Below are 11,760 nucleotides of genomic sequence, written 5' to 3'. Positions count from 1 at the left end.
GAGATACAGAAAGGAAATTAGACTATCCTCCTGGGATAGCAACTAGCCTCAAGTTTGGAGACAGGAGACCTCGTCCTTAAGGGACCTTTTTAGAATTTCAATCTCTTATCACTTGCTATGCCTACCTTTTTCAGATACTAAACCTTCTGGGTCCCTCCTTCATCCCATGTAACTTCTATTCTCCCTCTCACACGTGTGTGTGTTTTTCTTCCTGACTTCTTTTGAGTAAAAGACACAATGAAAATCACCTAGACTAGGAGAAATAGGTGAAGCTCCAGGCAAGAAGGTATTTCCAGAAGAAAACAAATGGAGCTTTCTCAGGGTTAATGCACAAGCACTTAAGACCTCAGCCACAGGGTCTGGAAAGTATCATCATTCCCCCCCGGTCCTGGCAAGTGCACAGAGAAGCACAGCACTTGCCAAGGCATTTCAAGGGGTTTATACAGGATGACAACTTCTGGCTCGTAATTGCTTTTATGGGAAATAAGGACATAAATTGACATTTAGGAATGCTTACTACAGCATTTTGTACATGGCCCAGATGTCATTGGAGGCCTTCCTATACTTTATAAAATTAAATAACGTAATTCCAAGATCCTGTGGAAATGTCCATGTCTTCCTGGAAATTTCTGTGGATGCTCAGGTCCTAAAGTTTAAGTTACCCTAACAAGTCAACTCTAAATCTTCCCAACTTTAATCCAAACTCAAAATCTTTCTATTAACTGAGCTCAAGGAGAACGGTTACTTTTTTTGTTTCACTTCATCTCCAAAATGGGATGCTATTGGTAGGCATTTCAATCTTTAGAGAGGAATGAAAATACTGAAGGAGTTAAATGTGAAAATTAAAAACTTATCTAAAAATATTCCTTCAGTCACACAAACCAAAGAAGTTCTAGCCCTGTGATGTGGCTCAACTTCCTGTATTTTTTTTCTGTTCTTATAATAATCACTTTATCTGCCTCTTTCTCACTTCTCTGCTTGCCTCCGCCCCAGAGTTTATCCAGCACCATAGACACGTACTATCTTGAATTCTGCTCTCTAAAACTATATCCTGGCATCACAAGCACGATTTATTTCCTAAAGATGGTTGGTTACGAAGGGTGTTTATCACAATAAGAACACTTCCCTTGACATCATCTACTTTCCATGGGATATCTGGAACTACAGCACCCATTTCATAAATACAAGGAGAAAGCACAAGGGCCCAAAACAGCAGGGTATAAAATACCAGTGGTTCTAATACCACTTCTGAGCTGCAGAATTAAGCCTGAAATCAACTAACACCATAGTTATAGAAGTAACATGCTCGGTGGCTGGGGCTCCGCCAGCCTCACTATGTCTGCCATCTTCAATTTTCAGAGTCTGTTGACTGTAATCTTGCTGCTTATATGTACCTGTGCTTATATTCGATCCTTGGCTCCCAGCATCCTGGATAGAAACAAAACTGGACTATTGGGTATATTTTGGAAGTGTTCCAGAATTGGTGAACGGAAGAGTCCTTATGTTGCAGTGTGTTGTATTGTGATGGCATTCAGCATTCTGTTCACACAGTAGCTTGGAAAAGTGCCAGAATTTAATCGCCATCAGATGTCAATATGAAAAAGGACTTACCTACAGAAAATAATGGAAAGAATAGTTAACCTTTTTATCTCTGAACATGGAGTGAGATCTATTTCCCGCTGCTGCTTTCCATTTCTATGGTATTGGACCAATGTTCTCTATAAATGCGATGCAACCATTTCTTACTCAAAGAGTATAGTATGTCTATAACAATCAATCAGTATTGTCACTACAATATTACATTCTGCAATGTCATTCTGTTCTGCTCAATACCAATTTTTTGTGAGATATCTATCACTAAGGCAAATAGTAAACAAGATTGTACTAAATTCTTTTAACTGTGATCTAGAAATGATGTCTTTATAGTCTTGAGACCTTTTTGGACTAGCTTTTTCACTGGGAGGAAAACTTGTTCCACAGGTGTTGGTCATGATTGCATTCATGGTTACTCATGCTTGCTGCTTCTCTGCTGCCGACACCACTGTGGATGCATGTGTACCAGGGTACCTCTGCTCTTAGCAAACTCTAGTTTAAGACTCTATGACCCTTTAAAAGACTATGCATTTCTTGAGGGACATGAACCAGGTGTGCCTTCAGAGCTTTAGGAGAATGCTCTTGTTTAAAAGACGTTGAGACTAACTGGTATGGTAGCCACTGAAGTTTCTGGTTGAGTACAGATAAGCAAAGGTCTCCAGCTACTATCTGAAAAAGAACCTTTATAGAATAAAATAGAAGAATTATGGAGAAAAAAAAAAGAAGTAACATGCTCTCTACCTTTTAATCATTATATAAAATATTCTTAGACATGTATACTTTTTATTAGGGGCTTGTACAACTCTTATCACAATCTGTCCTGAATTCCCTGTGTTTCCAGTTCTTGTCTGTACCAGTGTACATCCTCTGGTCTAGCCAGATTTGTAAGGTAGAATTGGGATCATAATACTGGGGGGAGGGAACATTAAAGAACTACAGGAAAGTTGTATGTTTCATTGTTACTACACTGCACCCTGATAGGCTTGTTTCCTCCCCTCGACCCTTCTGTCAGGGGATGTCCAGTTGTCTACAGATGGTCTTTGGATCTCCACTCCACACTCCCTCTCATTTGCAATGATATGATTTTTTGTTCTTTGATGACTGATACCTGAAACTATCGATAACTCATGATCACACAGGCTGGAATGCTTCTTCCATGTGGGCTTTGTTGCTTCTGAGCTAGATGGCCACTTGTTTACCTTCAAACCTTTAAGACCTCAGATGCTTTATCTTTTAAAACTAACCACAATAAGCTTCCTTCTCCACATTTGCCTTTGCACCCACTTTGTCTTCAGCGATCATGTTGGGAAGGTGAGCATCATGGAATGCCAGATTAATATAACAAAGTGTTCTTGTGTTGAGGGAATACTTGATTAAAGGCCCATTGTCCATCTGCTAGCTTAATAAAATACCTATAAATACATGTTCATAGATCTATTTCCCCATCATCATATATAAATATATTTACATATGTGCATGCCTGTATTTAGACCTCTATAAATGCCCTTTGCCTCCTAGTTCTTCCCTCTATTTCCTTTTACTTTCCTCTTGTCCCACTGTCATGTTCAGCCTTCATTTGGGTTTTCGTAATTTCTCTCGGTTACATTGCCCTTGATCAAGCCCTACCAAGCCTCTTCTACCCTCCTCACCACTGATTTTGGATCACTTGTTCCCTTGTCCCTGGGTTTGTTAACACCACTTCCTTTTCCTCACCTCCCCGTCTCCCATGTCCCCCGAAACTGTTGGTCCCATTGTTTTCTCCTCCAGATTGTTTATCTAGCCTATCTTATCTAGATACACCTGCAGAGACAATAATATGCACAAAAACAAAACAGAGAAAAACAAAGCAACAAAAGAAAACAAGGACAAAAAAACAGTGCCCCAAAAGGAGAAAAGCCTGTGAATAGTTCCAGGTCTGTTTGTTGACCATTAGGAGTGTTTTCTGGTTGAGTCTGATGGAGTGCCATGCCTTGGCCCCAAAGTCTATTTTTGGGACTCCTTTGGAACTTCCTAGCTCTGCTGCCTTTGCATGCCATTAGTGCTCTGCTCTATTGCACGCCCTTAGTGTTTTGCCTCAGTGTGGAAGAGGCAGATCAAGCACAATTCCCACACTGTGTGTCCAGTGTTGTCTTCTCTAGGGATATGGGTCATTGAAGGATGCCGTGTCTCATAGTGGGGCCAGGCACATGGTCCTCTCTGCATTGGCTGCTCTGACCAGGGATATCATCCTCAAGGCTTGGTGGGCCAGGATATACTCCACTCTCTCTTCCTCCCACTTCATTTGCCCCTGTGTGCTCTGATCAAACATGTTCCTCTCCCTGAGCTGTAGCTCCAGTGCTGTCCTCTGAGGTAAATGCTTCTGTGGGGAGAGGCAGCTATCCACTTAGTTGGGATTGGGGCTGGCCCCTCAGACCTCTCTACTGGTTCCCTGCTTCATGCTGGTATGTTGCATTTGCGTCCTGGAGCACTGGGTTGAATCTGGTCCCTCTTTCCCTGTGGCAATATAAACAATACCCCCCTTGGGTGTGTTAGTGCCCTGGGTTCCTGCTACCCATTTCTTACTTTTACTTTTTTCTTCCCCACCCCTCTGTTTTAGTTGGCTACCATATGTATTCCTGGATTTGGTCTGGCCCCTGCCATATTCCCTGAACCTCATCCCAGGCATGCATGTATATAGTAGCTTCTTCCCTATGCTCCTTTTGCGTTTTTGAGCTTACTTTAGCAGACTCATGTTATACTTGTCCTTTTGTGCTCGACTTACTTCACTTAGCATAATTTTCCCCAGTTCTTCCCATGCGGTGATGTGCTTCATGTGTTCATCACTGCTTTTTTTTTTTTAAACGTTTTATTAGGGGTTCATACAACTCTTATCACAATCCATACATATACATACATCAATTGTATAAAGCACATCTGTACATTCTTTGCCCTAATCATTTTCAAAGCATTTGCTCTCCACTTAAGCCCTTTGCATCAGGTCCTCTTTTTTTTTCCCCTCCCTCCCCGCTCCCCCCTCCCTCATGTGCCCTTGGTAATTTATACATAGTTATTTTGTCATATCTTGCCCTATCCGGAGTCTCCCTTCCCCACTTCTCTGCTGTCCCTCTCCCAGGGAAGAGGTCACATGTGGATCCTTGTAATCAGTTCCCCCTTTCCAACCCACCCACCCTACACTCTCTCAGCATCGCCCCTCACACCCTTGGTCCTGAAGCTATCATCACTGCTTTTTATTAACGCAGATTACTCCATTTTATGTATGTACCACAGATTTTGAATCCATTCGTTTGTTGATGGAAATTTGGGTTGCTTCCAACTCCTTGCAATTGTGAACTGTGCCGTGATGAACACTGGAGCACATAGGTTTGGCCATGGTTTGTGTCTTGCCTCTTCTGGGTATATGCCCAATAGGGGCATTGCTGGGTCCTATGGTAGCTCAATTTCCATCTGTTTTTGATATCGCCAGATCGATTTCCATAGTGGCTGTACATACCTACAGGTCCACCAGCAGTGGATGAGAGTTTCTATCTCACCACAGCCCCTCCAACACTTGTTACTTTCTGATTTTTTTAATTGGGCTACCTTTGAGGGTGTTGGTTGGTATCTGATAGTTGTTTTAATTTGCATTTCTTGCATGGCTAATGATCAGAAACTTTTTCTTATATGTTTATTGGCCATTTGGATTTCTACCCTTGTGAAACTTCCGTTCAGGTCTTTTGCCCACCTCCTCAGTGGGTAATTAGCTTTTCTCTTTTTGGAAGCTAGTATAGTATTTTAGATTTTAGTAATAAGGCCTTTGTCTGATGGGTCATTGCTAAAAATGTTTTCCCAGTCAGTGGGCTCTCTTATTACTCTCTTTGTGAATTCTTTTGATGTACACAGGCGTTTTATCTTCAGACTATCCCACTTGGCTATTTGTGACTCATCTGTGTTTGTGTCCTTCCCTATTTCTGATAGCCTGTGCATTTCCTACACCAAAGTTCTCAAGTTGGTCCCAATTCCCTCACCAATGGCCCTAATAGTTTGGGGTCCGTGATCTACCTGGAATTTATTCTCATGCATGGAGTGAGACAGGGGTCTTCCTTCAGTTTTCTGCAGGTAGAAATCCATTTTTGCCAGTACCTCTTGTTGAAGAGGGGCATCTGCCTTTCCATTGGATAATTCGGGGGCCGCCTTTGGGCATCTTCAAACACACAAGACACACCTAATTCTTTCATAAAACTCATTCTCCTTTCCTGCACTAGGAACATCATAATCTTAATTTGTAGTGATACAATAAAGTTTACATATAAAAAAGACTCTACACATATGATGCCTGTTATTTAATCAATTCGTTTATTCTCTGAGTAATTATGAAGTGTCTGTTGTGTCTTAAGCACTGTAGCCAGTACGGGGGATATTGCAATGGAGAATAATGGCTGAAGGTTCTTCCTGTCTAGCAGTCTTAAGCATTATGACATTTCCAGCATTTTTTTTACAGACTCCACATAAGCCTTTAGTGTAGACAAATCTTAATCTTGTAGGGTGTTGTATCCTTTACTGATGATTTGCTGTTCCTTTTGCCTTACTCATTTCTCCCAGTCTTCGAGATGTGGGGAACTCATTCCTTCCCGATGACCCCACCTGCAGAATGGGTCGCTCATTTTGTTTTCCATTGTGATCCGTAAAAGGTGCATATGCATCCGTTGGCATGTTTTATGAATACTGATGAGAATCTGATGGTCTTGAGGCAAAGATCCAAAGAAGAAACACTTCAACCCTACGCAGAAATGCTTTTCCCCCACTGGGATTCTAAAGGAGTTATGCTCAGGGAAGTGTAGCCAAATGGGAAATAAAGCACTCCTCTGCTATTAGCACAAAGAGAGCCCCATACCCAATGCTGATCTCTCCTAAAAGTTGGGTTAGAGAAATGGGTTTGGCTAACAGCCTAAGCAGAGCTCTGATTTCCTCTTCCTTCTGTCCTGCTCTAAGCTCTTCTTTTGCCACCATCTTAATGGCCTCATGAAAAAAAAAAAAGAAAGAGAGAGCCGGGAGAAAAGTGATGGTCTAGGACTAAAGAAAGTGCCAATTTTCTCAAATATTGCAAAACTGAATCAACGCTCTGGAATGAACTGATACCTTTCTAAGGTTTGTCTCTAAATAGGTCTTGTTACATGGGCACAGCAGGGAAGCAGGAAGTGCCAGAGGGCCCAATTAGTGGGTTGAATTCTAAGCAGCCAACATTTCCTTCCTTTTTTGGGGATATTTATAATTAGGGGGAAGATACTAAAACACACTTCTCCAATAGTATGTTTATATATGATTAACTTTTAATTATTTGTGTATTTTCCTGTGGCTTAAGTAATATTTGTTGCCATTCAATAAATTCTTGTCTGTGGCCATTGCTTTTCTTTGTCCAATGTTGCATAAACGGAAGTGACAACACTTCCACTTAGAAGGATTAAGAAGCAACATTTGCTCACCAAGCTCTTTTATCCCACTTTAAAAAAATTATTATGAATTGCGTATTAATACATATCATGCCATATTCAATCACATGAAGCAGAATTGTACAGTGCTACCATAATCCATTTCCAAACTTTCTTTTCTTCCTGGATTCCTTGACATCTTCGCTCCTTTACCACCACCCCCCACCCCAAACCACCACCACAACCACTGAGCCCCTCCAAAAATCTTCATTCTACTTGCTCTCCTCAATCCTAGGTTTCATACATCAGAACACATAAAAGCATTTAGCACAACTCCATGAGGGTAATCTCCAATGACATAACACCTCTGAGACAAACCCTAATATGAATAAATGAAAACAAAACAAAAAAACAGAAAATATTGAAAGCCAGATCAGGTCCATCCAGCCTGCATCAGAGATAAAGTTGTAACTGGTCCAGTCAGATTTATGCCTCTGGTCTTCCGTACACATCTTCCCAGTCCACTCTGTTTCGTAACCAGTCTCTTCCCATCGCAGTCGTGCACAGAGGCAGTTCACAGGAGGCTTATTTCCTGTGTAGTTCCCACAAGTGAACCTTGGGCTTCCATGGTCACCCATGGCCTCTGCACATCGGATTGCCACAATGTAGGCTCTGATACTAATCCCTTCTTCGATTCTGGAGAATATGATTTACAATCTTTCTGTGACTGATGACAGTGCGCTTCTTCGCTGTGGACTTAATTGACATCTCACGTAGATGCTTGTATGGAGTTAAGCCTTTAAGATCCCAGCCAGTATTTCATCTGATAGCCAGGCACCATCTAATTTCTTTGCCACCATTACCTGTAGCACCTGTATCTTCTGTTTTCCCTTCTTTAAAGCAACCAGCATTGATTAATGTTCCAGAAAGTGATGCTCCATCAGCCTAGAACTTGAAGTGAACATGGGGATGACAAAGAGGATAGCCCTTCTGCCAACCATCAGTTTACAAGTCATTGGTGTGAACAATAAATCTTGTCTTTTTTAAAACAACTGAGCTGTCTTGGCCATGTGTTATAGCAGCATAGCCTAGTCAATCCTGATGAGGCCAAGAGTTTACGTAGGAATGTGTTTCTGTGTCACTGTGTCTTCAAAGTCTAAGACAAAGGCTGGCGCATATCCACGATCAAATGGATGCGCTCCATAAACACATGAATTCTTTGTTCACTGGGAGGCAATGCAGTGCAATAAAAGAGAGGAGAGTTTGGAGCCAAGTAGAATGATGAGAGCAACATCATCCTGCCTTTCAAGAGGAGGAATAATGAACAAGGAGACTCTACTTTGACAGAAAATAAAAGTCTCAGAGCCCAACCAAAATCCAGAAGCACCACAGTGAAGTAAACAAGTAGACTAGAGGCCACCCCAGAAAGTCTGGGGAGCCCCAATAAGACTCTGGATGATGTCAAATGACCAGCTGAACTGCCTATGTAACCCTGGTAGAGAGGCTGGGAATTCAGAACTGGGAACCAAGGACACATCAACTCCTGCTCTCTCCAACTCTACCCAGGGTGAGTGCACTGATAGAGGCAATGCTTAACGGGAATATGGCGCTGAATTAATTGTGTGTTACCCCTCCAGTTAATAACTTGAGTGAATTTTAGAATTACTAGATGGCTTGATGTGTGTTTGAAGTGAATAAACCAAGCATTCGAAAATGTCAAAGAGTGTTAAGTAATTATTGATCGCATCGCTGGTGACAGAGAATCATTTTAAATCCCCCTTTCACTGACTAGCTATGAAACCTTAGGCAATTCAACTTTTTTGGTCTCAGTTTTCTCATTAAAAGAAAAACTTTGTTTGAAATTATTTCCTTGACGTGGTGCTTGTGCGTGTTAAATGAGATAATATAAACCTAAAACCTGGAACGGTATCAGGATAGCATACATAAACTTATTATTGCTGTTAATGTCTCAAGTCCTGGTGGGATAGTAGTTTGCACACTGGGCTGCAAGTTCAGCAGTTTGAAACCACCAGCCTCTCCAAGGGGGAAAGGCAGGGCTTTCTGCTCTAATAAAACGTTTCACTCTCAGACACTCGCAGGGGCAGGTCTACCTGAGCCTTTAGGGTTTCCGTGAGTCAGCATCAACTCGATGGCAGTAAGCAAGTGAGTGTTAATGTCTAATTTTAATTTTATTCAAGAACAGCACCAAAGTAATAGCAGTGCGGGTGAAGAGACATACTAGATATTTCTGGAATACAGTGATCAACTGTGTAAGAATGTAAAATTGAGAGTGAATACTAGATTAAGGGGCAATCTGGACATCACTCTTTGATGCATGGCTTGGTCGGCAACTGGCAGAGGCAAGAGCTCCTCAATCCTACTTTTGGGATACTGATTTCCAAGGACATGTGCACTAGCCACAGAAAGCTGTAGAATCGATACTTGCGTATATCAATCTAAACTTTACAAAAGTTATGTGTGAACATATAAGTTTGTATTGATTAAATAAATTCTTGAATGTAGGTCAACCAAAGTAAATTAACATTAAATAAGTTCTTAGGTAAGCACATTGCATGTTTCATGTGTATATATTTGCATTACCATCAATCATCTAAGGATAAAGAGATTAGTCTATTTTATAACTGATTTATCTTCTCATTCTGAGACAAAAATGTTTAACTATTTTGAAACTCTAAATTTAGATTAAAGGAGACTCATGCCTATTTATCCTTAGAGCAAGGAGGGTGAAATTTTGTCTCCCTTTTTTCTGACGTTCTCAGGAGTGAACCAAAACACCAAACTCACTGCCTTCAAGCTGATTACACTCATGGGGACCGACAAGAACTGCCCCCTGTGAGTTCCTAAGACTGCGGCTATTAAAGGAGTGGAGAGCCTCGGGTTTCTCCCTTGGAGCATCTCTTGGTTTCAAACTGCTTATCTTGTGGTTTACAGACCAATGCATAAATAAAAACTGTGCCACCAGTGTGGCTCAAGAGGGAAAGGCCCCTGCAAAAGGCCATCTGGTGTGGTAAAGTGAAGCATCAGTCTTTAGAGAGGAGTTGCTTTCAGGAGATAGCTTGGCACAGGGGCTACAAGGGTCTCAAATATAACACTGATGGTGAGGATTCCATAAGACCAGACAGTGTTGTGTTCTGTTGTGCACAGAGTTGATATGAGCTGGCACTGACTCAATGGCACCAGACCATAACAATGTCTATTGAACAGGATACAAACGTATTTACCAAGAGGAAACTATTTTGGAAATATGAAAGAACTAGTCTCATCAAATCCCATTTTTTAGAATAACAATGCAACATTAATTATTTTCCTAAATTGTAGTATAAAATGGCTTAATCAGTACCAGTTTTAACCACAGATGGAGATGGCAGTTGAGAGAAAATGAAGCAACTTTTCTCCCAGCATCTACTTTGAGAAATGCCCTAGCCATCCTGTCCTAGCCATACTGTGGGATGAGAAATTAAAACTGCACATGATTCTCAACTGTAAGGAGGTCCCAGGCTCAGATGGGACCACAGTATGCAGAATAAGGACCACTCTAACTCACTGCCATTGAGTCGTTGCTGACTCAGAGCAACCCTACAGGACAGGGTAGAACTATGAGTTTCTGAGATGGTTAAATCCTTACTGCCGACCTTTTATTAAGCAGCCCTCCAAGTAACAGATCTCCTAGCAAGGACCACTAGAGAGGGAAAAAAACTACAAACACTCACTCCATAGACTCTTGTTAAATCTTTAATAGACTTAATCACTTCTAAGTTATATAAAAAATAGATCAGACACAAAATTAAACACAACCTGGGAGATGATGGATGACACTTAAAGATAAAACAAAAACAAAAATTGAGTCATTCCAGGGTAACAGGAACTAAGATCTTCCCCCGGAACTGGTAGAGAGAAACTTTTTTAAAGTCAATGTTCTGCATTTAGACTTCTAACCTTCTAAACTGGAGAATACCACAAAGATGCTCGCTTATGTTTAATTGATTATGCAAAGGCACTCGCGTATGAGAATTCCAGAACACTCCTTGTGCTGGTGTAGATCCTATATCTGGACCAAGGGACAATCCTTTGAACAGAACAAGGTGTGCTCACAGTTGCATCCCTCCCCTATATTTATTCAGTCTAGATCCTGAGCACATAACCTGGCCAGCTGGACGGTGTGAAAAAGAGTCCGGTATCAGAATGGGAGGAAGGCTTAGTAACAACCTGTAATATAGAGATGACATCATCTTCTTTGCTGGAATTGAGGAGTGAAAGTACAAAGTACATAGGAATGACAATCAGATTTCAGGCTCCAGTAGTACTACAACTCAGTGTAAAGAAAACCCAATTCCTCACAACCAAACCAATAGACATCCTGACAAATGGAGGAAAGAGAGAAATCAGATGAGCAAAGGTACAGGGCTAGGAAAGGGTTGGGAACCGCATTGTGCCTGAATCTACAATTAATGCTCTTGGAAGTAGCAGTCAAGAAATCAAACAATGTATTGCTTGGGCAAATGTATTGCTCTTATCTGCAAAGATGTCCCTTTGCAGGTATGAGGTGCTTGAACCCAGCGAGATCTGCAATAGCCCATCTGCATGTGGAAGTTGGACAGTGGATAAAGAAGACCATGAAGCAATAGATGAATTTGGATTACGGCATTGGTGAAGATAGTTGAAAGTACGGCGGACTACCCGAGGAATTGACAAATCTTCTTTGGGAGAATTTCAGCCAGAATCCTCCTTAGAAGGGAGGATG

At 41.4% G+C, this 11,760-nt stretch overlaps 1 pseudogene; it reads left to right on the top strand.

Annotated features, from left to right (window-relative positions):
• The first annotated feature begins 1,317 nt into the window (after nucleotides 1-1,317).
• Nucleotides 1,318-1,890, top strand: LOC142454532 (protein kish-A pseudogene; annotated as a pseudogene).
• The last annotated feature ends 9,870 nt before the right edge of the window (nucleotides 1,891-11,760 follow it).

The sequence above is a fragment of the Tenrec ecaudatus genome, chromosome 8 (assembly GCF_050624435.1).
Source record: "Tenrec ecaudatus isolate mTenEca1 chromosome 8, mTenEca1.hap1, whole genome shotgun sequence".
NCBI lineage: Eukaryota > Metazoa > Chordata > Mammalia > Afrosoricida > Tenrecidae > Tenrec > Tenrec ecaudatus.
The sequence above is the reverse complement of the archived record's forward strand: the minus strand, read 5'-3'. Positions and strand labels throughout refer to the sequence as shown.